Source organism: Mesoplodon mirus (assembly GCF_964341445.2).
Source record: "Mesoplodon mirus genome assembly, chromosome: 16".
Lineage (NCBI taxonomy): Eukaryota > Metazoa > Chordata > Mammalia > Artiodactyla > Ziphiidae > Mesoplodon > Mesoplodon mirus.
This window is the reverse complement of record NC_138992.1, coordinates 1951664-1978020: the sequence shown is the minus strand read 5'-3', so window position 1 is coordinate 1978020 and position 26357 is coordinate 1951664.

The following is a 26357-nucleotide window of genomic DNA, read 5'->3' as shown; positions in this document are numbered from 1 at the left end:
TAGCCACTTTGATAGGTGTGTGGTGATATCTCGCTGTGGTTTTAATTTGTATTTCCCCAATGGCTAATTATGTTGAACATTTTTTATGGGCTCATCTGCCATCTGTATATCTTTGTCAGTGACATGTCTCTTCCTACTTTATCCAGGGATTGTTTGGGGGTTTGCTTTTTAGTTTTGAGTTCTGACAGTTCTTTCTCTATTCTAGATACATTATTTGTTGGATAATGTTGTTTTCAAAAAACATTCTCCCAACTCAGTAGTTTCACTTTTCATCTTCTCAAGGAGATCTTTCGCAAAGTAAGGTTTTGAATTTGGATGAAGTTGAATTTACCAATATTTTCCTTTCATAGATTTTGTTTTTAGTGCCAAGTCTAAGAACTCTTTAACAAGTTCGGTATCCCAAAGATTCTCTCCTATGTCTTTTTGTAAAAGTTTTATAGTTTTGGGTTTTATATTGGCGTCCATGATCTGCACTGATTTAAGATGGGAGATTTAGGGCAAGGTTCACTTTTTCTGAGGTTGTCCACTTGCTCCAGCACTGTTTGTTAAAAAGTCTGTCCTTCCTCCAAGGGATGGCTTTTGCACTTTAGTCAAAAGTCGGTTGGACATATTTTTGTGGCTTTACTCTGCATTCTCTGTTCTTTTTCATTGACCTTCCAAGGTCTGGGGGGACAGAGTTTTAACTGGGGAAGATGAAAAAGTTCTGGAGATGGATCATAGTGATGGTTGCACAACAATGTGAATTACTTAACACCATTAAATCGTACACTTGAAGATGGTTAAAATGGGAAATGTCATGCTATGTATATTTTAACACAATTAAAAAGTTAAAAAAAAACTATGGTGAAATAAAAGCATGCAAGGGAAAAATGAGACTTTAAAATGTGAAGGCTCTTATACCCATTAATTCCACTTCTGGAAATCTATCCTGAAAAAAAAATAATCCTTTTGATTAGGTTGGTGTACAAATATTCCCACAGAAACACTATTCGTGCCAGAAAAAAACTTGGAAATACTCTGCTAGCCCAGTGAAAGAGGTGATTAAATAAATTATAATGTACTCATATTCTGGAATATTTGTAACGATTTAAAATGATGTTCAAGAAAATAGCGTAAAAATCAAATTTCTCTTATGATATAATAGTCGGTGAGAAAAGTAGGAACCAAATTTTGACTACAGTAGTAACTTAAAAACTATCTTTTTGTTCAGAAAATAAAATGGTAGTTAAAACACCTGAATTTAACAGTTAATATTTGCAAGTTTTTATCTTCTTTCATAGTTATTTTATTTTCTTTTTTCACAGTTTATAATACCGTGATACTAAAATTTATGTTATTTTTAAGGGCAATTTAAAAATCTATTTAAAAATTATAAAAGAAGAAGGAGGCTGGCATCATCTGAGCTAGAGGAGGGGAGGAGACATGGGCTGGTGCAATCCTGGGAGGCTTCCTGCTGGTGGCCTCCTTCTCCAGCCTCTCCCCATGGGCACCCCACAGTGCAGGCAGGTTGAACTGCTCATAGTGCCATAAAGCCTGGCCTTTGCTCTTGCTGTAGCACTAGCCCTGACTGTCCATCCCTTCCCTCCATTTTCCAGCTGATGAAACACCATTCCTTCCCAAACTCTATTGCCCGCCCTGACCCTCTCCTGGGTGAGTTAGGTGGCCCCTCCTCTGTGTTCTCCCCTCCCCATAACCCTGAAGAAACCAAGGGCAGGAAGGCTCCCCAACTTGCCAAGGCCACACAGTAAGCAAGGGTGAGCTTGGGGTTTGAGCTTGTTTGTTTGACCCCAGAATTACTCCATCTAAAGCAGAAAGGGCAGATGTCTGCCACAGGGTGTCACCCCTGCCCCCTGTCCACTCCCAAGAGTCCACAACACCCCTGCCCTCTGAGTCTGCACAGGACCTCAGATGGGCCTGGCGGCCGGGGCTCCGGAGGGAAATCTCACGCACAGCCTGGTAGGGGGGCTGTAGCCCTGGCTGGCTTCTCTGGGGTCCACGGGAGCTGGAGCCATGCCCCCATGCACCTTGGCCGTGGGAAGCTCTCCTCAAATCATTATTCCTCTTCCAGCTGCGGGAGCTGTTCATTCCTGGGTCTGCAGAGAGGAAACAGCTTTGCGGCACCAGCCCTGGCACATGGATGCCCGAGGTCTCACTCGCCTCTGGCAGCTTCAGTAATAGCTTGTCCTTGGGAAATAAATGCATGTAAATGCATAGGACGCTCCAGTGAGGGGCCTAGAAAGCCAGCCGAGGCTTAGCAGAGAGAAGCAGGGCCTCAGCCACCGCCTGCTCGAAGGGCCCTGCCCTCCGCATGCCCCTCTCCGCCCACAGGCCTGCTCTGGAGAAGGAAGATGGGGAGGATGCCGCCAGCACTTGTGGAGATGGGCCAAGGGGAGCGGCCCGCCCACCAACTGGGGGCTCCCAGGACTCAGTCAGCCGGTCACCTCCGGGACTTGCACCAAAGCCAAGGTTCAGGTGATACACTCCCACTTCCCCTCACCAGCCACTGGTGACGCTCACACCCCGGCCCAGGGGAGGGTTCAGACGCAGACCCCCCTCACTGAGCCCACAGACCTCCACGAGGGTGTTCTGTGGATTGCCCCCCTGCAGCCCCCTTGCAGGGCACCCCTCACCCTGTCTTCTTACCCCAGCCCTGTGCCCAGCTCACAAATGTCCAATTTTTTCATGAATAGTTAAAACCCCTGGGTCTCTGGTGAGCAGAGTGAGGACTTAGCCTCCCAGGAGGATTTCAGTCGTGGAGGCCTTGATGGGGTTTAGAGGACGGATGCTGCCCTGCTGACACGGGGGCCTAGACGTGGCCGGGCTGCGTGGCCCCAGGCGGCCCCGGGAGCCACGGGGGACCGGGGACCTTTGTCCGTGCTCACAGGCAAGGCCAGAGCCGGTCTTCCCAAGAGGAGGGAGGTGGCATCGCCGGGGGTGGGGGGGGCGCGAGCTGTGTGTCAGGCCTGGAGGAAGCAGGTGGGCGTTATCTCCCATGCTGATTCTTCAAAGCTACATCCAATTATCTCTTTTTTACAGACCAGGAAACCATGAGGAAGATGTAATTGGGCCAAAACCAATTTGGTCGAGAAGAAAGTGGCCAAATATAATTTGGCCAAAAACAAGCTAATTGCCATAATAATATGTTAGCAGCTATTTAGTTAAAAATGAGTGTTTGCCGTCACTGACTGTAGACGTGTTAAGTTGCATGTGTTAGGAATCAGCTTTGCGACTGTAAATGAAATGGCAGGCGCGTTTCCAACCTTCACGCTTACATGGTCTCCTCTGTGGCTCTTTTATTCCCGTCTCTGTCACTCAGTCCTTCCTAGTCTACGGTGTGTGCGAGTGGGAAAAAAGCGAACAACCTTAATTGGTTTAGAGAAGCTAAATATTGAGCAATAGTGTAATTTAATGGTTCCTTTTGTGCTTTGAGTTCATATTTCTTACAGACGAGCTCTTGGTGCTTCTTACAGGACACTCGGAAGCTACGGGCAGAGAACAGAGCCCTCCATGTGTCCCCCGTGCAGAGAGCACCGCCAGCCTGCGAGTCCCGGACGCTTCATGAGGGAAAGAGAGATGACTGTGCTACAGGAGGGGCCCGAGCCGAGCAGGTGGCCTTTTCAGTCCACTGTGGCTTTGTAGCTCCTCACAGGTGCTGGGTGGCCCGGCTCATCCAAATGTCCCGTGGAAGCCGAACGTTTGCTTTGGACAGATTGCTTTGGGCCCAATGGGGCATCTTGTTCGAGACACAGACTCTCGTGGGGAGGGGCCCAGCAGGACCCCTACCCGAGGCTGATAGCTGGCAGGTGACCCTCCCTGCCCAAGGCGCCCTGCAACACACGATGCCTGAGGCTGGAGGACCCTGCTCCCTCCCCCAGCAGAGTTATAGAACTCTCTAAAGCTTGGGCTGACTTCAATTTTGGAAACCTCTTGACTTCTGGTGTGTTGACACTGAAGGAGCCGTGAGGACTCCCACCGGGACAAGGGCGGTGCTCCCTGGCTGAGGGGTTGGTAGGGAGGGGGGAAGGCCAAGGGGGTCTGCCCTCAGAGCAGTGCTCCTTTTACCTGCTTGGCTGTGCTGATTCTTTTGAGACAGACTCTGTTGTTACCCTCGGTTTGGAAGCCACGAGCTGCCCATAAGGAGAATGAAGGAAACCGAGGCACAAGTGCGTCAAGGATTCGCACGAGGTCCTGAGGCTACTACCGCGGGTCTTACTGAGCCGAGTGGGAACGGTGTGGACACTGGAGTTGGGGAGAAGATGGTCTTTAAATATATAAAATGTTTCAGAAGACTTAGAAGGTCTGAATGGAAGTGGAGATGGGCCGTTTCCAGAGGTGTATGAGCCCCACTTCAAAGACACAGACCTACTAGAGAATGGACTTGAGGACATGGGGAGGGGGAAGGGTAAGCTGTGACAAAGTGAGAGAGTGGCATGGACATATATACATTACCAAACGTAAAATAGATAGCTAGTGGGAAGCAGCCGCATAGCACAGGGAGACCAGCTTGGTGCTTTGTGACCAACTAGAGGGGTGGGATAGGGAGGGTGGGAGGGATGGAGACGCAAGAGGGAAGAGATATGGGAACATATGTATATGTACAGCTGAGTCACTTTGTTATAGAGCAGAAGCTAACACACCATTGTGAAGCAATTATACTCCAATAAAGATGTAAAAAAAAAAAAAAAAAAAACAACCCCAGCATCTCAGTGGCTTCAACCAGCAAGGGTGCGGTCAGGGGTATGGTGGTCAGTGTCCCCAGAACTACAAAATTTAAACAAAGTAAAGAGTCTTGCTCTTCAGGAAAAAACTAGTATTGGTTTCTTGCATTTGTAGACTCCTGTGGTGTGAATATCCCTACCACGGTGGACTTCAAGAGAACACCGTGAATTAAACCAGCAACATTCTTCAATGTTCCAGAAAATCCAACACTGGCTTTCTTGAGCCGGTACCAGCCGGCGCTGGCACACCACCCGTGCACTGCTCGCCCACCCTGCCAGTCCACTGAGGGCTGGTGGGGGGTCCCGACTGCAGAGCTGCCCCACCTCTAGCATTGGAGGTCCCTGTGCCTGCCAGGGAGGAAGGGAACTCTGCAGCGACATGCTCAGCCCCCAAAATGCCACGTGTCACGGCCCCTCACCCAGAGGGGCAGGAAGTGCCACATGCCCATTTCTGGAATGGAGAGACGGGATGCTCAGTGCCCAGCGCTGGTGACCACCACTCCCACCGTGTTTGTGAACGGGAAGACTCAGTCCCATCACGATGTGAATCTTCCCCCAAATAGTTTGTAAGTCATTACGTTGAAATCAAATTTCAGTAGGTATTTCATCGAACTTACTGGCAAATCAGGAAATTGATAAGGAAGAATGAAAGGTCTAGAATAGCCAAGACTCAGAAGGCAGATGTATCCCATCAAAAGTCAACACCTGGGGAGTGACCGCAGCCATGTCCGTGTGTCCCTGGTGCTGAGATGGAAAACGGACCAGAAACTAGTCTCTTTCCACATGAGGGGCTTGAGAAATGTCAGGGGAGGGGCTCGATTCAGTGTAGAACATCGTAGCTGTGCAGTAAATAGCACGGAAACAACAGTTTTCCATAATAGAATAAAATTAGATCCTCACTTCATACCAAATACAAAAATAAATCCCAGGTGGAGTAAATCCCTAAGGTGAAGAACAAAACTTTACTAAGAAAATATTAGATCATATCTCCATAAACCTGAGGTAGGAAAGGATTAATTAAACGAGATATAAAAGCCTGTGACCTTCAACGAAGAGTCGTTTTGACTCGCTTAAAATTAATATGTCTTCTACAACAAAAACTCCACAAAGAAAGGAAAAATACAGGGAAAAAATGTACAGAGCTTATCGCTGACAAGGGATTGGTACGGAGAAGCTATAGTGAACGGCTACCAATCAATTAAATAAAGCCAATTAGTTCAGAAGCGAGAGCGGTGAGGGCAGGCGGAGCTGATAACAGGTCACAAGAGAGGAAATGTGAACGGCCAGTAAATGTATTTTTAAATGTTCCACCTCACTATTCATCAGGGAAGTGCAATTAAAACAAGAGTAACTCACCCTTTACCACCCACGAATCGAGCAAAATCTGTAAAGCTGGTGGTGTCAACAGTTAGGGAAGAAAACAGAAATGCACGCAGCCAGTGAGGGGGTGATTCAGTGCAGCCCCCGTGAGAGCCATTTGGTGATATTTAATGAATCTGATGATGCCTGCCCTCTTCCTCCTACGTTAATTCTACCTCAGGCTGCATCTCTCAAGAAAGTCACCCAGAAGTACACAGTGACACACTGGGGAGAATTATTAGCAAAAAAATAAAATGGAAGAGCTGGGAAGCAAGGCCTCCCGAGGGATCCAGGAAGCAGGACCTGCCTCCCCAGGAAGAGACTGACTCTCCTAAGTGAGGCTGTGGTCCAAGCCGGGCAGGTTCAGAGGGGTTTCGGGGAGTGTGGTAGACGGGACACTGTCCCCGGTGTCCACTCCCACCCCCTGCCACATTGCTTTGCGGTGTCTGGCACTGAGGCTGGGGCTGTACATCCCTACCATGACCACACTGGGTTGCATTGGCCAATGGAATGTTAGCGGACATGATGTGAGAAGTGGCTTTGGAAGTGTTTGCACCATTTGGTTTGGCCTCCTGGGCATCTGCCACGGGCCAGGGGAGAATATGCCCCAGGCAGCTGCTCTAGAATGAGGGACACATGGGCCAGACCTGGAACCAAGCCTGGATGATCCCACACAAACCTGGCCAAGCACAGACACCCCAGAGACCTATGAGCCAGACGCGGGTGCCTGATGCCAGAAGCCATGGAGATGTGGGTGTGTGGGTGTGTGTTTGTTACTCAGCATTAAAGCACCAGCGGCTGACGAATTCAGGGAAGGAGCAACGCCTTGGCTCAGGTCCTGAAGGAAGGGTAACGGCTGTGGTGCTGGAGGGGAGAGCACGGCCCTGGGAGGCGAAAGCTACGAGGACCAGGAGACCAGGAGTGAGATGAGGATCTGGTTCTGCTGAGCTAGCTGCTTGGGGGCAAAGGTAAATGACACAGCCTAGCCACCAACAAAGCCTGGGGCTCCTTCAGGACCTGTAGCCCCTGAAGAGCCAAAGGTCTGTGGCAGCTTCGAGCCTAAGTTGCCGTGATGGGGCCGCCAACAAGCGGCGGAAAGTCACATGCTTTATTTAGCATCGCCATAGTTTATACTTAATGGATTCCTCAGCCCTGTGGCTAAAATCTTAGAGTGTTTCAACAGTTCAAACACTCCCTTTCTGCTTGCCACTTTGGGGTCTAAAATAAACATGTGCCCTGAAGATAAAGGAATAAATCCAAAGCAGTGTCTAATTATATATCAATAGCACAAAAAAATGCCCACTTGGAGGGCAAAAAATAAAAAAATAAATAATAAATAAATAAGTGCAAAGGAAAATAATGCAAACCAGCCGTGGGTGTGAGGATGGAGTGAAGTCCTGGAGCAGAGGTGTGCTCCAGCCCCGCTGGATGCCGGAGCCAGCCGTGCTCTGACCTGGTCTTCCCATCCCAAGGTGGGAGGGAGCACAGAACTGCAGGATGGCCGTGGTTCTTTCCAGCTCTGCCATCTTAGGGTCACTGGTCTGAGATTTCGAGAGATACAGACTCAGCCCCATACCTGTCAAATACAAGGCATGGTGGAAACCAGGAAAGGTGTGGGTATCACCCAGCGATGAATTCCCGGGGGACGTCTCTTTTCCTCCTGACTCTACACCCCGGTTTGGCTGTCTTGACCTCCGAGGATGAGTCCCTGCTCTTTTTTTATCCCCAAGGTCAGTCAGTCCGGCCACAGGTCGAGTCCCACATCTTCCCTGAGCCTTTCCTGACTGCTCATGCCCCTCCCCCATCCCTTCTCCCCCCACTGGCCTGTTTGCAGGAAAATTGCTGACCCCGGCAGCAGGAAACAAAGAAGTCCTGCCCCAGCTCTGAACTCCAAGATAAGTCACCTTTGCCCTGTGCACTGAAATGTTTGCAACAGTAAATTGGGGGAAATTGTGCTGACCATGGTAGTGGTTGTTGTTTGGATCAGTGGGAATGATGTATCTGGAAATACTCTGTAAACTGGGACACACTATATAAACATGCACCCAAGACTGGCCGAGATGGAGCAGTGGGGACCGGATTTATCCTGCCGTCTAAAACAATAAAAAAAAAAAAGACAAAACACGTGGTGTTCAAAATACTGGACACCAGAGAATGAGGGACCATGATCCCTGAGAGATGGGAAGCAAGTGAGGTGAGTGTCTACTGCCTTGGCTAAGTGTCCAGGCCGCGGCTCCGGACCCCTGAGATGAGGAGACAGAGTTGTTGGTCTGGGGCAACCACAGTGGTCCATGGAGCAGGACATTGCTGCACAGAGAGAGAGCGCTAGGGATCTCCAGAGGCCTCCTGAGCATGTGTAGCCGAGAACACACGTCAAGAAACTAGCCGAGGCCAGAGAAAGAACCACCCAAGAGGATCCCAGGAAAAGATGCCTTGCACTCATGTAGAGCCGGAGATGCACCTGTCCCAGCCAGCCATGTGGGCAAGCCTCAACTGTAAGAAAACAAAGTCCAACGTGAGAAGTGGGCAAAAGATGTGAAGAGACCCTTCACCCAAGAAGACACATGGATGGCAAATGAGCACATGAAAGATGCTCAACACCATTAGTCCTTAGGGAAATTCAGATCAAAACTACATGAGATAACTCAACACACCTATTAGAACGGCTGAAGTTAAAAAACAAAGGAAACTGACAACATCCAATGCTGGTGAGGGTGTGAAGCCACAGAAACTCTTTTTTTTTCTTTCTTTCTTTTGTGGTACGCGGGCCTCTCACTGTTGTGGCCTCTCCCGTTGCGGAGCACAGGCTCCGGACGCGCAGGCTCAGCGGCCATGGCTCACGGGCCCAGCTGCTCCGCGGCACGTGGGATCCTCCCGGACCAGGGCACGAACCCATGTCCCCTGAATCGGCAGGCGGACTCTCAACCACTGTGCCACCAGGGAAGCCCAGAAACTCTTATTCTTTGCTGGTGGGAATGCAGAATGGCTGCTGTGGAAGACCGTCTGGCAGTTTCTTATCCAGTTAAATGTGTACTTGCTATAAGACCAAGCAATCCCACTCTAAATATTAGGTTTTTACCAAAGTGAATTGAAAATTTATGTCCCCATAAAAATGTGTAGGTGAGTGCTTATAGAAGCTTTATTCCTCATCACCCCAAACTGGAGTCAACCATCGTGCCCTTCAACCCCTGAACAGATAAACAAATGGTGGGCAGTGTGTCCATACAATGGAACACTGGTCAGCAATGAAGAACACTCACTGATTGACGCAGACACGTGAGGACTCTTAAATGTGTTTTGGGAAGTGAAAGAGGTCAGACCCAAGAGGCTACACATCATACGATTCTATTTCTATGATCTTCTGGAAAAGACAAAACTGAAGGAAAGAAGTGGTTGCTAGGGACTGTGGTGAAGAAGATGGGCTGATGACTGGAGCCACATGTAGGTGGGAGCTGGAATCGTTCTGAATGGAACTGTGATGGTGGGTACATGACTCAATGCATTTGGCAAACCCTGTAAAAACGTATGTCGCAAAAAGTGAACTTTACTGTATCCAAATTAAACAAACAAAAAACAACGAGGCTATCCCCAGGATGCAATGCAGTGTATGACGGGTGAAACTAACAATATAACAAACGTATGACATAACCTCACTGATAAAAGTAGGTAAAAAGAAGTTGCAATTTGGAAAACAGTGTTTTGACTAGATCCTGTAAGGCTAAAGAAAAAAAGAGCTGTATATAAACTCTGCACTCCAGTGGGTAGATTGTTTCTCACAGGGACATAGTCTAGCAATTCTGAAACTACATGTTCACTAGAGTCGAACAAATAAATCAGTAAGTGTAGATCATGGGAGCCCAGTTTCTCACTGTTAGTGATGGAAGTTACCAGTAATAGGGGAAGAGTAGAATCAGTTCTGTAGGGCTACTTCAGAGTCAGAGACAGAAGGGTGAGCTCATGTATGTATTCTTATATACACAGATCCACACAGGACTAGATACAGAAACGTACACATACAGGTTGAAATACAGTCAAATATTCCCCAGCACTGCCCACTGAGAGCGCCCAGTAGCAGGGGCGCCCCAGCAGTAATGAGCACACCCAGTGCCCAGACCTTGGTTTCTACACACCATTGCCAACACACTGCATTGGTTCATTCTAGAGGTGGAGCAGACAAGACATGAGATGCATCGGGGGCATAGTTATGGTGCTCAACATGCCAGAAAGTAAGTGTTCAAAAAAGGAAGAAAAAAGAAAAAAAGATGGGCCAGGGTAAACAACGGACACCAAATAAGACAACCTGAAATCACTCCCAGTGGCCAAAGCAGGGACTATCTGATCAAGAAAATAACTAGCGAGGGATTAGATTAAAACCCAAAGTGTAAAATAACTGCTCATGTGTCCATACTGATATGAATAAATGGCTGAATAAATAAATAAGTGAGGAGAAAGAACAAATTTTCCTTACAGAAGAATTCCAAATAATAAATACAGAGGAAAGAAAAGAATAAAAAATCTCTGCTAAAACTCCACGGTGACAATTGCTTTAGGCGAGATCCACTGATGAATGCTAAAATTGGAAGGAAAGCATTGAGAAGTGGGATATTTGCAAAACCTCAGAGCATGTCTTCCAGAGTATTTATTAATGACTGCCGTTATTCTAACATATGTCCACACTTTGACGCGACTTCCTCCAGGAGGTGTGCTTAATTCGACTCCCCAGAGAGTGGGCCAGACTTCAAAGGTGTCAGAGTTGTGAACGACAAGCAAAAACTGAGAAACTATCCTTTGGGAGGTGCTCAGAAAACTGGCAACTAAATTCAGTAGTGCCCTGGACTGAACCCCAAAACGGAAAAGGGCACTCATGGACAAACTGTTGAAATCAAATTTATATTATTTATCCAAATCAAGTCTATATCATTTAGATAATAGTATTATTCTATTGGAAGTCCTCTGCCCATATCCTCCCCCTCCTCCTATGAGGACAGGAGGGGCAGGGGGTGATCTTTCCCCGGGATGTCAGCATGGGCTGGGAGCAGCGTGGGATTCGGAGTGAAAGGCCAATTCCCAATCTTGCCGTTCTGGGCAGCTAGGTCTTCCATAAGTCATCAGGCCTTCCAGAAGCGTCCTCTCTATCAGAGGGAGAGATGACGGCTCCAGGGGAGTCAGTGAGCCTGCATCCTGGGGTCTGTACTCGGCCCTCCAGGCCTGGTCCCATGAACCCATATCCTCCCCTTACAGATGGGGCTCCTGAGGCTCAGAGAGGCTGAGTCCTCTGCTCAGAATCACACAGCAAAAGGGGCAGGGTCTGGATTCTCACCCAGGATGCCTGACTTACCCTCCATCCAGAATACCACACGTACGTCTGCAGACACCTGGAGAGGGGATGGGAATAGAGAGGGAGACAGAGGTCACCAAAGGCCACCTCAGCCAAGCAGCTGCCTCTCCTGAAAAGAGAGAGACCTGGATGGGCTTCCCTGAGGAGGAGAGTTGAGCGGGACCCCAACCCTGCCCTTCTGAGGAAGGGGGAGATGGCACTGGGACAGTCACTCCCTGCAGGCAGCCCCACGGCCCCCTAACGCTCCTTCTCTGGGGGTCGGATGGGGGTCTGATTCCATGCCCATCCCAGTCCAGGTAGCCTTTCCCTCACTTTCTCCTACTCACCAAGGGGCCTCCCGCCTCAGGGCCTTTGCACCTCCTATTCCCTCTGCTGCACATGCTTCCTGTGGCCTTGACTCTTGGTCCAAGCATCTGCTGACTCTCCCCAAGTCTAAACCGGGACACCTGCTAATTTCTGTCTGAACGCCTAGCACCATTGTCCCATATGCATTTGGTAGATGTGGAGACGCAATAAGATAGGCAGGTAAACACACAGCCCCGCCAGCATGCAGCTTGAGCTCGAATCCTGGCTCTTCCACCTGCAGCTGTGTGACCTTGGGCCTTCCGCTTAGCCTCTCTGTGCCTTGATCTCCTGGTGTGTAAAACATGGGAAGAGGATGATAAGAGTATCTAATGAGTTCATATGCGTCAAGCGCTCTGACAGCCCTGGTACGGCCCATGGGGGCCGTGGCCTTGTCCTCGGTGTCTTCCTCCGCCAACAGACTGTACGCCCCCAAGGGGAGGCTCCGGGCAGCCCCCTCACCACTGTCCTCAGAGCCGGCACAGGTGGCGCCCCATGAAGGAAGGGAAGATGGACGTGAGTAAGGAACGCTGGCCCAGGGACGACGGGAAGAGGCCAGGAGGCCGGCAGAGGCCCTGCTGCTCGTGCCCGTTCCCCCTCCACACCCCTCCCATCCCTGCTCCAGCCTCTGGTCAGTGTCCAATGCCAACAGGCTTCCTGGCAGAGCCCACTTCAATTCTTCTCTCAGCGCTGCGGGGCGCCGTGTGCAGGCCCTATTAAAATCTAATTAGCCAAATGGATAAATAATCACACGCAAGCTTAACTCTTTCTTGCAAGCGCAGAGCACGTTCCTTGGAACCAGGCGGGCAGCCGGGCCTCTGACCTAGTTTGAGCGGCCGTCCTGACTGAAGCTGGCGGGCCACCGAGTTGGCAGTAGCTCCGGAGACACACTGTCATTTGCTCCAAGACGGAGTCAGTGTGACGCGAGCACGCAAGCTCCACCGCCCTGGACTTGTAACAGAGGACGGGCCGCGCCCGGGGGGCCCTCGTTGGTCCCGCTGCTCAGCCGCTCAGGGAACCTGCCTGTGGATCGATCAGGGGTCTGAGGCCGACCTCGGCTAAGGAAACGCAGATGCGGCTTTGCCTTCTAGAAACTCTTGATCTGATGGAGGAGACAGGCAGGTAAACAAATAATTAGGATACAGAAAAAATAAAGCCATCTGAGCATAGCGGGTGAGAGGTGAATCCTGTCTGAGGACGTCGGAGAATGCGTCACAGCAGGCAGATGTGTTAGCCGGGTTTTAGAGGATGGATGAGAGGTTGCCAGTTGGGGCACAAAAGCCATTCAGGAAAATGGGACGACGGGGGCACAGGCTCAGGGGAGTAATACCCTCCCCGCTGTGCTGTGTAAAAGCCTGCAAGAACCAGAAGCAGCCTGACACTGCTGGAGATTGAGGTGCAGAGAGGGCGGGGCCCAGGTATCTCTGGGGTCAGGAGCCACTGAGAACTCCCGTTGGGGCAGGACAGATGGGAAGGGGGTCAGAGGACAAACGGGCCTGCAGGACACCCGGTGCTCAGATGGTCCAGGCGAGGCTGAGACACACAGGCCAGTGGGGTCGGTCTATGCAGACGTGCTGGCCTCTTGGATGTGAGGTTGAGAGAAGGGGTCAGGGGAGGGGGGCAGGTCTCCGTGTGCCACGTTCCCAGTTCCATCCAAAGACGGGGCGGGAACCCCACACTGTTGGAGGGGAGGTGCCGTGCCTGTCTTCTGTAGGTGTGTCCATGAGGCAGGTTTCTTCATGAGCCCCCGAGAGTCAGGGAGCACCCAGAGAGGGTGGGGTCTCAGCCACCATGCTGGACCCACCCAGCCTGGAGTCTCTGTGCAGCCCTTCCTCCTCACTACTTGGACTCTGCTCGGGGCTCCCTCCTCCAGGCAGTCTCCCAGGTGCACTCGCCGGCTAAGGAGCCTCCCCTGAACTCCTTTGGGAGGCAGGGGCACTCCTGCCATCCTGGACCCCAGCACACAGCACCGCCTGACTCAGGGTGACACCGTCCAGCATTTAGAGAGAAAGTGGGAAGAAGAGTGAATGGACAGCAGTGAGGACAAACCACAGCACTCTCAGCCTCCAGAGAGGACCGTCCAGCACCAAGCAAAGGCTGCCCAAACCGTGCTGGCCAGTGGGAGACAACTGAGTGACTCCTGGCAGGCGGGTAGCCAGGGACCTGCATGTCCGCTCCCCAGCCCCCGCCCCTCCGTCCCAGAGGCAGGCCCGCATCCCGGCGAGCCTGGCCCTCCGCGTGGGTCCAGGCAAGGCCCTTCTCCCCTTTGCTCCAGCTGTTGGTCCCTGTTTGTCCCTTCCCAACCCAGAGGTTATCATCTAACGGGCTTAAGGTGGATTTTTTTGTTCGATTTTGTTTTGGCAGAATGTGTGTTGCGACTTGTGTCCATACTTTACATTTTCAGAGACAGCCTCGTGTGTTGGCTCATCAGCTTCGCTCTGTACTGTGCCCTTAGGGGTCAGCTAATGCTTTCCTTCCACCTGCCGCCAAGTATGTCACAGGGGCTGCTTCCAGATCTCCCACCTCTCCTGTGCTGGGCACCCACGTGACCCCCAACCCCACACCATAAATCGATGCTCAGCACCCAGGAGTGCACGTGGCTGAGCCAGGCCACGTGTGCACCCGATGGCCCGGGGGCCCACCTGACCGCAGCCCACCCATCCAGCCCCCCGACTTGTCCCGTTGTTCCCTCCCCACAGCAGACACCCAAGTGCAAGTCCTCACCATACAGAAGATTTTAATTAAAGTCTCCCAGCAGGGCCCAAGGATGTCGCCAGTGGACAGGCCTGGGTTCAGTCCTGAGAGAAACTATTTTACGCCAAACGTGACAGAAGTGAGGAGGTCCTGGCTGAGCATCTCCAGGCCTCGGGGGCGTGGGGGTTTGTACCTGCATGTGTGTGTGGTGCACGTGTGCATGTGTGTACACACACGTAGGGCCCACCCCGTGGGTTAGAAATGCATCGGTGCCTTTTCCCACCTGGAAATCCACCCACCTACGTCTCTAAATGATGTGGCCAGAGTCTTCCACCCCTGAGACCTGGCAAGAGACTGGGAGCTGGCAGGGGGTCTGCTTTGGTGCAAAGCGGGACCCTGGGCTGATTCAAGGAGCACAGAGCCCTGAGCCCCCAGGCTCTGTACCCCCCACCCACATGACCATGGCCAGTCCCCTTGCTTGCTTGGGCCTCTGGTCCACATCTCAGCCTCCCACCTCAGCAGAGCAGTTCACAGTGGAAATTACCCAAATGCTCATCGTCTCACACATCTGATGTTGGAACACCGGAGAGGCTGACCTCGGGCCGTGCAGCACTGCACACGGAGCCCACGGACACGAGTGTCATAGCACCAGCCATGCGGCGTCATTTACATAAAGGCCCAAACTGCACGCAGACGGGGACGGTGAATCAGTGCTGCTGAGAGCTAGGCTGGGGAGACACTGACCCCCACCGGAGGCGAGCTTTTGGAGGTGGTGGAATGTTCTACATCTTGATGGTGCGGGTGGTCATGTTATCTATTTGTCTAAACTCACCAAACTGCCACGTGAAATGGTGCCTTTTATGTATGTAAAGTGTACCTCCATAAAGTTGACTTTACAAAGAGCAGAGGGTGACTGTGAAGTTCCAGGACCAGCGGGAGGGGTTTTAATTCATCCATCGATGTGCCCTCTACCCTCTGTGTGTCCACACACCACAATATCTCAAGGTCAAACCAAACCTTAGGCCTCCACAACCATGTCTGAGCAGCCCGCACTCCACGCTCTCCCCAGACAGAAACCGCAGAGCGGGAAGGGAAAGTGCCACTGCCACCCCCAGGTGCCGCTCAGGGGGGCTGTCCCGTAACCCACAGACCCAGGCTCTCTGGGGGCCCTCCCGCCAGGGCCACAGGGTGAGCAGGAGGCGGGGGGGCCTCGGCCTCTTCCAAAGCTCACCCCGCTGTCTCCTGTTGGACTCAGGCCTGGGACTCCTGGGGTACCAAGCACTGGGGCTTCAGAGAGACCTGTCTCCTTGGCAGAAAAGAAACCCAGCTGAGGCGACACAAGTGTGACACGGGCAGTGCCATGAACACATGTATCACAGCTGCACAGATGCCTGAGAGACAGAGAGGGAGGGAGAAAGAGACAGACAGACAGAGAAGGGGGGAGGGAGGGAGGGGGAGAGAGAGAGAGAAGGGATTGATGGAGGGAGAGGGGAAGAAAAAAGGAGAGACAGACAGACAGACAGACAGACAGAGAGGATGTTCACAGAAGCATCATTCATAAGAGCCAAGATATGGAATCAGCCCAGGTGTCCATGGACGTATGAATGGACTAGAAAACGTGGTACGTGGATCACAACGGAATGTTAGTCTTAAAAAGGAGGAAATCCTGCCTTTGCAACAGCATGGATGGACTTCTAGGAGGTTACACTGAGTGAGAGAAGTCAGACAGAGAAAGGCAAACACTACTTATATGTGGAACCTAAAAAAGACAACTCACAGAAGCGCAGAGTGGACTGCCGGGGCCTGGGGGTGAGGGCCGTGGGGAGGTGGTCAAAGGCGCCGATTCCCGGTCCGAGATGAGTCGGTTCTGTGTTCTAAGGTATAGCTTGACTGTAGTTGGCGATACTGTGCTGTGTGCTTGAAAGTTGCTAAGAGACCGGATCTTCAGTGTTCCCACTACAAACAGAAAAGAAAAGAGAAGAAAACGGTGTCCCTGTGAGGCAATGGGTGTTTATTAGCTGCACTGTGTGACCACTTCACAATATACACATGTGTGAAACCATCAAGCTGGGCACCGTAAATATACACCCTTTTTATTTGTCAATATACCTCAGTAAAGCTGGGAAAAAAAGAAAGGGGGAGAGAAAGGGAGGGGGGAGAGGGGACAGGATGGAGCACTGGGGGTGGGGACAAAGTCCCTGACGACAAGTTGAGCAGAGGAGACGGGAAGCCCAGGGGTCCTGCCCGGCGCACCTGGGAAGCTCCCGCAGGAGATGTGATCTGAGGGCAGGGGCCGCGCGGGGGGAGCAGGACCGGACAGGACGGGGTTGGGGGCACCCAGGCCTGCGTCCTCTCTGCTCTGAGGGTCTCCAGGGTGAGATCTGTCATCAGTAGTGTCCCTCAATGAAGCAGTAATTGGTCCTTTAAAAATACTCATAGACTTCAAGTATGTATGTAATCAGACGCGTCTTACACAGCTGTAAGGTCATTAATTTTTAATAACTGAGTGATGCTTAATGACATAGAATTAACCAGAAGCCTTTCTTTGAGACACATGACTTGATGGCCCCTTAGCCTTCAGCATCTCTTGCCCACCCTGGTCCCCTGGCTGGGGACAAGCAGGCTGTATCTGTGTCGTGGGGCGATCCTGTGTGGCCACGGGGTGTCTGATGAAATAAACCCCCTGAGACCCATTCGCCCACCCCTCAGAGCATCATCCAGGGGAGGGGCTCTCAGAGCAAGTTCATGAGATGGAATCAGATCCCAGCGGGACTGCCTGGGGCTGGGGCCCCGGCCTCCAACACGACTGCGAGGTCACGCCGATTTCTGAGATGAGGAGTTGGAGGCATGGAGTAAGGAGGTGACTTCACCCACGGCGGCCAGGCCGGGAGGGCCGGTGCTGGGAGCCCAGCGGCACCCGAGTCCAGAGCTGCCCTGGCGGCTGCGCGGACACTGCTCCCTTACGGGCGTGCTGGCGGTCAGGAGACCGGGCGCCGGGGGTCCGGAGAACACCAGCCACAGCCATTGTCGTGATGAACCAACTATTTTTAGTATTTGAATTTTTGTTTAATAGTTAAAATGCACATGGAACAAAATTCAAAATGAACAAAAACCCACCGTGAAGGTCAAGTGTCCTGTCCCCTGCCGCGGGCCTGAGCCTCTGGGACCCATGCACCTGACATCGTCACCTTAGCCACCTGCCAGGGACTGAGCCTCCTCCCGCATCTCCAGGAGGCAAGCATCTCTAAAGATCAGCTCATCTGAGGGCAAAATCCACCCTGAGCACACGGCAGATGGGCTTGCCCAGAAAGTCACAGACCTGATAGCCACGTGTTTTACCAGAATGTTCGTGTTCTAGATCCCACGGGGGTGTTAACACAGACCAGGCAGCCTATTGCTGTTCTAAATGCTGGAAAATGCCGAAGGCCAACAGCCAGGTCAGGGCTGTGGATGGACGCGGCTCAGCCTCCCAGCCCCACAGACTGGAGAGGAGGGGTGGCCCCAGGCTGGCTGAGCTTCGAGTCCCGAGTACCGGCTGTGCCACTTCCAACTGTGTGACCTCAGGCTCCTCCCCCCAAAGTGGGGATCCCACTGGGGCCCCTTTAAAAAGCTGTCTGGAGACTGAATTAAATGATGAATGGAGTGTCTAGCTGAGCACCCCGCCCAGGAGAGGGCTCCGACGGCAGCTTGTCTGCACTAGGATTTCCAGAGCTGGGTGGAGGAAGGTGGTCAGTGTGAGACCATCGCCCCGCAGGTCACCGCTGACCAGTGCGTGCCCTCGAGCCAGAGGCTTTGCCCTCTCTCAGAAGGAGGAGCCACCCTCGCTGCCCCTACCGGCTGGCGTTTTGTACCACGTCTCACTCCATCCTCAGGGCAGCGTTTGGAAGCTGGAGGCTCCCGTCCACATGGGCCATTCTCACCTCGACCGGAGCAACGTGTCCACTCTGAACCTGTGTCTGACAAAGGAAATGGCCCAACGACACCACATCTGGAGGGGCCCGTAGGCAGGGTTTCCAGGGGGAGAAATGTTCTGGGAACACACCCGCTGTCCCCATGCCCACACCCCTGTCCAAACCGGTCCACAATTCCTGGACCTATAGGGAGGGGATGCTCCCAGGGCTCCCCTTGCCTTGGTGACAGACAGGTGGCACCGGGGAGAGGGATCTGAACAGAGATGAGCTGCAACTTTGTCGGAATCGACCTGCTTCCAGGGTGAGAATTCAACCCACACTTTTTGGAATGGTTCCCACCAATTCTGAATTCATTTTCCATTGTCGCATCGCATCGTGTGGGCAATTCTCAATTAAACGCACAAATGGCGGATGGCACCCTTGCGGGAGCCGCACACACACATACTGAGCGCACGCTCCTTTCCAGGCGTGGCTCCAGGCCCTGCTGCCTGGCACAGCGGGGTGTGAATCCCACTTCCCCCCTGAGGCAGCCCAGGCCAGGCGGGGGTGGCAGCACCTGCTCTAGGCCACCTGGCTGCTGCGACAGAGCTGGGCTTGACCGCACTTCAGCCCCTTTTCCAATAAACATCTCCGGCTCTGGAAGGAGCACCTCATGTCTGCGATTCAGTGACGGCGTGTCTGTGGCCTGGCAGGGTTCCCGTCCAAACAACGACGCCTCGCAGACAAAACAAGCAAATTGCTCACACGCAGAGCAAACCGGAACTGTCAGGACCTTGCCCTGGGACGACCTTGCTCACGCTCCACTGCCCACCCTCGGCTGGCATGTGGCACGTGCACGGAACCCGCTGCCCCAGAGTGAACAGGCAGATGGGAGAGGCCAGCGAGGCCAGGCCCTGCCGCATGAGGACCCCCTTCCTCCCTGCCTTGCTGCTGGGCAGTGAGCAGGACCCGGATGCACCGGGGAGAGGCCCCTTCCTGGAGTGAGAAGTGCCCCTGAGAGGCTGGGGCAGGACACAGCTTGTGGATGGCAAGTCCCCAGCAGTTCGGGGTCAGCCCTCAGGCGGCAGAGCTGGCTTCCCCATAAGTCCCAGAGAGTCAGATGATGATCTGACAACCTGGGGCTGGGAGCCTGTGTGGGAACCGTTCAGCCCCGGCCTCTGATCTGCTGTGTGGTGGGCGGCGCCCGGAAAGTGAATCGCGGGGAGGTTCCCTGAATCTGGGAAAGAAGGGTTTAGGGAATCCACCTTTCTCTCTGATGAAGACACTGGGTGTCCAAGAAGGGGGTGACCTGACCACCTCCCGACTGGTGTTAGAGCTGGGACCAGATCCAGGCTAACGTGCTAAGGAGAAACTCTCAGAACACGGAGTAGAAATACTAAATACAGCCCGGGAGATGGAGACCCTCCTGTGCCTTTGAATCTAACCAGTCAGTATCCAGCCACGCTCCCTCCTGGGCCAGGCCTATCATTAATCCGTCATTGATCCGTTCCCTCACTTACTTACAGACATATCCTCCAGGCCGGGCTCTGTTTTGTGCCCAGATGTGACGGAGAATAAGGGTGGCTGCAATTAATACCACAAGTTACCATGACCACCTCATTGTAGAAACACAAGCACCACAGTGACCCAAGGCATCGTATACTCGTGGAATCTTCTAGTTCTCAAATAACCACTTGCTGTGGTCCTGCAGGTCCCCAGGTGACAGGTGGGGACGTCCAGGCCCTGCTCCTAACCCAATCTGCATGTGGCCAAGTGTGGTATAGTTCCTCATCCCTCATACGTGCAAAGCCTCATTTATAAAATCATTCTGTTGGACCAGATGATCTATAATGCCTCATATTTCTATGAGATTCTATTATTCTAAGGAAGACATGTCTGACTTTATTTCCCGCTCCATACACCTAAGCTCACTAAACAAATTCGCTTTGCTTGGGTTCTGCTTGTTTTCTTTCAGGGAGGACGGGCTCTGGGAACAAACTTCCTGGCTGTGTAACCTTGGGTGGTTTCTTTAGCTTCTCTGTGCTCCACATATAAACTGAGAATAGTGTCTACTTGATTTCTTGGTATTGTCTGGAGGACAAACAGAAGAGTTAAGGCTAAAAAGGACTTAAAACAGTGCCCTACGGACACTATTATTTATTATCAGTGTTACTAGGAGCAGAAGTCATGGGAGTTGCTCATTCATTCAATAACTTCCTAAAAGGTCAAGACCCTATGCTAGGTGACGAAGGGTAGGAAGATGAATCAGGCATTGATCCTGCAGAAAGGGGAAGACTCAAGAAATTAGAGAACAGAATAAATATGAAAATACGATCAGCCCTGGACACATGCTACAGAAAACGAGATGCCCCGGGCACTCAGGAGGAAAGAGGTCGATGTTGGCTCAGACGATAGGGGAAGCATCCTGGAGGTTTATTGAATGTGAATTTGGGCCAAAAAGGATACAGAGAAGTTGGATACTTGAGGCCGGCTCTTGAAACTCTAGCCCTCATTGATGCAGGCATTTGGGGTTTGTTGCCGCCTGCCATTGGCTGCACTCTCTGACCTTCAGAGGAAGGGTGGCAACCACTTGGAGGACCTCAGACCACACTCAGGAAGGTATGGGGAGCCTGATGACCATAAAGACAAAGGCTGGAGGGGCTATTAGAAGGTTGAATTAGAAGTAGAACTAGATCATGGGAAACACTTTATATTTATTACATGCTGTCCCTCTTCCTTCACTTCCCACAGGACTAGGTAATGAACTGGGCCCCAGGCCCAGGCAGGCTCTGGAGAGTCTCCCCCCACTCACCCAACAATGTTGACTAGGCATTGCAGGGCTCAGGACACTGTGTATGGGTCTGTGCAGGGTACAGAGAAAACAGACCTGGGTCTTTGACCCGATGACCTCGTATTCCAGTGCGCAGACAGCTCATGACATGTGTGGGATGGCGAGGGAAGGTACTTCTTGGTAGGAGGCCCCACAGCTGGCTGCCCTACGACCACAGGCAGATAGCTGCCCACTCTGATCAAGGCCCACAGTGGCCCTAGACTACAGAAAAGTTGTAACACAGAGACCCGGTGCCAGGGAAAGTGGATGGTTTCCACACTACTGAGAGCTCAACGTGTAGGCTTTTGTGGAGAACCAGGTCTTAGCTCCAGCTTCCTGCCCCTCTCCTGCCCTGGACTGTCCAGGAGCCACAGAGGTTCTGATGAGTCTGGAAACCCATTAGAGTCCTGGACTTCAAATTGTGGGAAGGTCATGGCTCATTCCTGCATCCTAGAGGGACATCAGTGCCCTGGGCCACAGCCTGAGTGCTCCAGGGATGGATCTTCTGGGGTCTTATTCTAAAGAGGCTGGTTAAGGGGTCCTGGGATACCCCAGGCAGAGCTCATGCAGGTTGGGCCTGAATTCTTGTGGAAGATGTAACATGGGTCTCCCTTCAACACCTACCCCGCATCCAACCCCATGTCTCACATCACGGTCTTCATGGTGCCTCTTGGCCCCTGGGGAAATCATCCTGCCCAGCCACCCTCAGGAGCCCAGCCAGACCCCAGGGTCGGAATTGAAAAGACGCCAAGTCCACCATCTGGGATTTGCCACGTGTGCCACTTAGCATGAGTGTGACTGAGAACATCTGGATTTCCCTGTCAACCAGTCGGCTAAGTGTCTCCTGGCTCCTTCCAGAGCCAATAACAGCAAATCAGGCAGCCACCCCCTCAGCCCCGGCATATGCTGGTTGTCTTTGGAGCAGTGATTCCACCTGCCTTGGTGCCTTCCCTGCGCCTTTCCACGGACAGGTATCGACCCTCTCCTTCACACTGCAGGGTGCCTGGAGGGCAGGGACCAGGGGTCTCTAATCTCTGTGAGGGCTGTGCAGCCCCTAGAGGCAGTGGTTTCCCTGGGAGACTAGGCTGCCAGAAGAAAGGATCTTGCCTCTCCAACCCAACCAGGGAACCATGAAACATAGAGAGCGTGTCTCCCACATCTGACCAACAGATGGGGAAGTAATGTGTCCCCACCTGACCATAAGACTTGGGAGGCTGTGTGTCCCTCATCTGCCCAGTAGATGAGGAGCCATATCACTCATATCTGACCCGCAGACCAAGGGCTATGCTTCCCCCATCTGACTAGAAGGTCAAGGGCTATGTCTCCTCCATCTGTCCAACAGGTCAGGAACTGCCTCCGCCATCATACTGGATAATGCCCTGGGATCAGGAGCTGTATCTTTGTGACCAAGCTGGGTACTGCCTTCTCAGTGGAGGGCACTGCACACAATTCCCTCTGCCGGAGCCCAGGCTCTGCTCAAAGAGGGTGATGAAGAATGCGTCACTGACCGGCAGATGGATGAGCTGGCCTCTGATCACTCTATTGGCCAGGAGAGCTCGAAACATCTGATCTCGGAGGACTTATCTGAACAAATGAGTAATCCACACAGCTGAGCAAACAGAAGGAGACAGTGATGCTTCTTTTTTAAAGAAGAAAATATCGCTCACAAGATGAGCCAGGAAATAGTGTCATTTATTTTAGTCTCAGTGCAATGGCAAATAAGTCAGTTTCTCACCAGAGGTGCTCTGAAAAAAAAAAAAAAAAAAAAAAAAAAACAAGGAGACAGATGGATGTTTGCTCTGACAGGAGGGTGTTCCGGTTTTCCTCTTGAAGGCCGTGAGCAGAGCCCCACCTGCAGGTCCCCGTTCCACACCCACCTCCTCGGTCTCACGGTGACTCAGAGCAAAGCCTCTCTTTCCTAAACCCTCTTGGTGTGCAAAGTGAAGCTCAGAGGAAATGTTCTAGAAAATTATTCTGACCCCAACTTGAGGCACGACCTTGAATATACAACTTAATCTCTTAGGAGTCAGCGATGTTGCCTGTCACATTGGGACCAGGTCAGATGCCTGAGGTCTCATCCCTCTGTCTGAAGAGCCAGATGCTGCAGGACACGTCCCAGGGCTGGGGCACGTCAGGGTCCCCAGCATTGGGCTCTCTGCCGTCACAACCTGATGCACTGTGCCAGTCACTTGGCAGTTTATAGAGCTCTTCACATCCTCCACAGTGAGAACCAGGGACAAGAGACCCTGCTCGGGTTGGCCCTGGGCACCAGGGTCTCTGTGCCCTGACCGCTGCTTTCCCCCATTCCCTCTCTCACGGATCAGGGCTCACAAGTCCCCAGTAGTCCTTTGGCCCCCAGATGTCATGGCCCCCATAGGCTTTGAGGGAGAAGTCGAAGGCTGTGCTCTATTTCCTCACCTCATCTCCCACTGGTATAAAGATATTGCAGTATTGATTCCCCAAACGACACAGATTCAGGGCCCATTCATCAGTGTCTGCAGCTGGAAAGGATGGAATCACTGGAGGCATCGGTTGTCCTCAGGCCACTGCTTCAGGCAGGAGCGTGGGCCCCTCCCAGGAACAGGGAGTCGGAGGAGGGGAAGGGGGTCACGGGCTGGAGGGAGCCGCTGGGGGCCATGCCACGCTGTGTGCTTCATAGACATGTCCCCCCGGGACCCCAACCACAGCCCTGCAGGGCAGGCGGGTGCCCAGTGGAAGGAGGGAAGCCATGACAGGTGCAGGGAGATTTAGAGCCTGTCCAGTCAGGCGAGAGGCAAAGCTGGCAGCCAAACCAGCTTAGCCTACGGGCAGGGCTGGGCACACCAGAGGGTCTGCTTGGGATGAAGCGTGGATGTGAGGGCAGGGGCAGCATCAGGCCCAGCAGAGCCTCTCCCGCGTGCTCTCCACACTCCCAACCCACTCTTCTGACTCCTCCACCACCCCACGCTTGTCTAAGGGGCCAGCTCAGCGCTCAGGAATGGTACCCAGTGGCCTGAGGGAGGGACCACTCCGTGGCTGCCTCGACCGTCTCCCCCGCTGTCTTTCCCGGATGCCGCCATGCCAGTCTCCTCGCTGGCCCGTGAGCCCACCAAGCTTGTTCCTGCCTCCGGGCCATCACATGTGCCATTCCTTGTGCTGGCATACCCTTCCTCCCACCCCGCAGGGGCCTCCTCTCCATCCCTGGGCCTCAGCTGGAGTGTGCATCTTCAGGGGGCCCCTCGCGACCACGCTGCCTCTGGGTCTTCTGCCACATCACGGCACCTGTGTTTCCTGGCGATGGTTCACTTGTCGGGGGTGACGTCTGCTCTGTCCCCCCCATGCTAACCTCCATGAGGCCAGAGCCCCCAGCCTTTGCCACAGCTGTCAACCACCTGGTCCAGTGTCTGGCATGCAGGAGTGGCTCCACACACACCTGGAGAACAGACAGACAGACCCACGGTACCTGGAGAACAGACAGACCCACAGTACCTGGAGAACAGGCAGACCCACGGTACCTGGAGAACAGGCAGACCCACGGTACCTGGAAACCAACAGACCCATGGTACCTGGAGAACAGGCAGACCCACGGTACCCAGGTACCATGGCTGGACCATGGTGGGAATTTGCTAGACGTAGCACTTGGAGGCAAGCTGGGCGGGCAGGCCTCGGGAGATCCAGGGACAGTCCCCAGGCGCCTCCCTTCTTGTGGCTGTGCTACCCAGGACCTCACGATGTCTGCACCCAGCTGGAGGAAGGGGGGCCCAGGCCCCAAACCCCAAGTGAAGAACATCCATTTTGTTCACACCTGCTGCCTAGAACACAGTCACCTGGCCACACCTGCTACCAAAGGAGGCTGGGAATGTGGTCTAATTATGTGCTCAGAAGAAGAGGGAGTATGTTTTTTGGTGAATGGGTGGCCGTCTCTGCCACAGGGTGTCTTACTGGTGGGTGTAAGTCTGGTGCTGGGTGAAGAGAAAAGAAACAAGTCTGCGGGTTTCCTTCTAAGTTGTACCGACTAAGTGCCCTGAAGTCAGGGCATCCAGGGTAAGTACTCATCAGAATGAACATGTGCTTCTCATGCAGTCCCCTGTGGGACATTTTTCAGAATCTTGGTGAGATTCAAGAGGATGGGGAACCATAGGCCATCTTTCAGACCACACTGTGTAAACTCCCCACCGTACTGCTTCCTGCTTCCCCCCCAAGGGGCACCATGTGCTCCCAGCGCCCTCTGCTGCCCACCGGTTTCCTGGCCGTTCTGCAGCCGTAGGGACTGTGTGTGGGTGAGATGAGAGTGTTCTCTTCAGCAAACCCCCAGGGTACCCATTAAAGAAATGCGTTATCTAAAGCACTGAGCTAGGGCTTGAGGAGGACTGGTGAGTAAGAAGTGTAATCAATTGTTTCTAATTAAAATGGAAATAATACAGAACATTACCACGGATGATGGGTGGGTTCTGCAGGCTCCAGTTATGGCTGAAGGCTGCTTAATGTGACCCGGAACTGGAAGAATGTAATTGCTGATTTCGTGGCTCCCAAACGGCCACGGCACCAGTTCCCATCCTGCAGATCGAGGTTTGCTCCCTGACCCCGCCTGCCCATTGGATTGGCCATTCCTGCTGTCGGTTCACATCCTGGGGCACTTTGTCGGCCCCCAGGGACCAGATTCCACCCACAGAGGCTGTTTCAAGAGCGCAGCCTATGCCTACAGAGTGTGTGACCACCGAGTCACAGCCCAGCTCCACCACGTGCACCCCCACCACCTGGGCGAACTACTCCCTTCTCCTAACCTTTCCACGCCCCTCCACACACACACCAGATGTGGTGAAGGGTTGCACGGCTCACGCCAGCGTTCGGGCAGCATCCTGCTCCCGGGAGGAGAGGAAAGCCTTCTCCCCTCTGCTTTTAAAACCTCCCCCATGACCTGTGATTTCTCTGCTCAGGCAGGTCTGGGACCTGGGCCCCCCCCTTATCCTGGATACAGAGCCAACCACACGGCTAATTCTTTCCTGTGCTGATGTCCCAGGGGCTGTCACAGGGGAACACACAGCAGGTGTGAATTTGGTGTCTCATGCTGCAGATAGGTGAGTTCTTGAGCCTGGATAAATTATCCATTAATATTTGTGAGAGAGGAACAGGTAAGTGAGCACTCTCATCAGGCACCTCCTCTGTGCCAGGGGTTGAGCTAAGGCCCTGGCAGCTTTCATTATTAT